The sequence below is a fragment of the Myotis brandtii genome, unplaced genomic scaffold (genome assembly GCF_000412655.1).
Source record: "Myotis brandtii unplaced genomic scaffold, ASM41265v1 scaffold1112, whole genome shotgun sequence".
Lineage (NCBI taxonomy): Eukaryota > Metazoa > Chordata > Mammalia > Chiroptera > Vespertilionidae > Myotis > Myotis brandtii.
The window spans coordinates 223,373-225,443 of record NW_005353800.1 but is presented as its reverse complement, the minus strand read 5'-3'; the positions used below and the strand labels follow the sequence as shown (position 1 = coordinate 225,443).

General features: G+C 52.0%; 1 protein-coding gene across 1 annotated transcript in view; it reads left to right on the top strand.

Annotated features, from left to right (window-relative positions):
- The first annotated feature begins 10 nt into the window (after positions 1 to 10).
- B3GAT3 (beta-1,3-glucuronyltransferase 3) overlaps positions 11 to 2,071 on the top strand; it is a 4,568-nt gene continuing 2,507 nt past the window's right edge. The window contains exon 1 of the mRNA XM_005857501.2: positions 11 to 1,037. The gene's annotated coding sequence lies outside the window, so the exon portion shown is untranslated. The remainder of the gene's footprint in view (positions 1,038 to 2,071) is intronic.

Here is a 2,071-nt window from a genome sequence, read left to right as displayed (position 1 = left end):
CCTCGGAGGCAATCCGGGCTCCTTCTTGCGTTCAGGGCCCCGCACGGTCCCGCCGCCGTCACCCCGTTTCCCAACCCTCTCGCTCGCTCTGCTCCGGCCACTCGGGCTCCGTGACAGTTTACGGAACCCGCACGCTCACGGAACCCGCACGCTCATTGCTCCCCAAGCTCTTCACCCGTTCCCTCCGCCTGCGGTGCTTCCCCGGCCTCCCAGCCGGCAGGTCTCGGCTCAGGGTCACCGCCGCCGAGGCCTTCCCTGCCGCATCTAGACGAGCGCTGCCTTTTCTGGGTTCTCTCTTAGGCTCTAACCTGTCTGCTTCCTCCTCGGCCCTTATCACAATTTGCAGTGTTGTTCGTTGCTTAGTGCCCGCCTCCTCCAGGGAGCGTGTCTGCCTTGTTCCCTGCTGCCTCCCCAGCCCCTAAGGCAGCGCCTCCCAGGAGGAGCACTCAATAAATACTTATCCAATAATGGAACTGATCAGCTTAATGAGTCCTCGGTCACACAGCGAAGGGCTTTCCAGACAGGGCCACTGCTGACCCTCAGGTATTTGAGACTGCCCTGGCTTAGGGAGATAGACTTCTTCTTTATGGCTCCAGGAGGCAAAATTAGAACCAGCCGGGAGGAAGGATGGAGGAGAGCATCAGCTCAGTATCCGAATGAAAATGGTAACAGATGGGACTTACTGAAGCTGGAGAGGGGATGCTGATGGAGGCAGTGAGTTCCCCGCGCCCGGCGGTGTAGAAGGCTGTCTGAGAGGTTGTAAGGCGATTCCTGCACTAGATGGGATGACATGGTGGGCCTTTGGGATACTGAACGTGCTGTGCTTCGGTTCTCTGCCCCGACCCCTGCTTCCTGGGACCAGGCCAGCCATGTGACTGCCTCCCCCCACTGCGGGCAGCAGCAGAGCAGCTTCGGCAGAAGGATCTGAGGATTTCCCAGCTGCAAGCTGATCTCCATCGTCCAGCCCCTGCCCCTGCCCAGCCCCCTGAGCCTGAGGCCCTGCCTACTATCTATGTTGTTACCCCCACCTATGCCAGGTATGGGCTCTGGTGCACCCAAGAGGCTTGCATGGACCAAGAGGTGGGGGTTGATGGAGAGGATTTGGGGGAGGCATTGGGCCAGGGAATGCTCCTCAAACTAGGGCATGCCAAATGACAGGGGAAATGAACCACATCTTTACTCAGAAATTTGTGGGAAAATGGTTATTTTCTACTAAAAGAGATAGGGGTGTGCTATGAAGTGGAATACAAAGTCCCTGAGAAATTTTAAGATAGAACAATATCATTTCAAAGAAATTTGGAGCTTGCTACGGAGTTCACTCTCTCTCCTTAGGGATCCTTTGGTGAGAAAGTTTGAGAACCCTTTCTAGCTTGGAGTAGACAAGGGCTTGGTCCTGCCTGACTGGTGTGACTCAGTTGGAGTGTCATCCCATGCACTGAAGGGTCTCGGGTTCGATTCCCAGTGGGCACATATCCCCCAGTGGGGGCGATATTTCTTTCTCACATCTACGTCTCTCTTTCCCTCTCCCTCTCTATATAAAATCAATAAAGATTTAACCTAGGAGAGGATTAAAAAAATTTTTAAACTATTTGAAAAAGGGGGAAGGACTTAGTTTGGTAGTTTTTACCAGGGTCTAGAAATAGTTACATTAGATATTATTTACAATGTGTTTACTCTTACCAGGCACTGTGCTAAGGGCTACACTATTTTTTAAAAATATATTTTTAATTGATTTTTAGAGAGAGAGAGAGCGAGAGAGAGAGAGAGAGAGAGAGAGGGAGAAAGAGGAGAAACATCAATGGGAAAGCAAAACATTGATGGGCTGCCTCCTGCATGCCCTCTACTGGGGATCGAGCCTGTAACCTGGACATGTGCCCTGACCAGGAATTGCATCGAACCCACAAGTTCCAGGGCTAAATGCTGTGCTTTTTTTGTTTTTAATTAAAATGTAGCCTTTATTACTCACAAATCAAGTGGGAAACTGTGGTTTTGGATCTGCAGCCAAAGGGCCTGCTAATTGCTCCCTGGAATCAGATGGTTGAGCCAAGGCATGGGCGGCCGCTCTAGAACG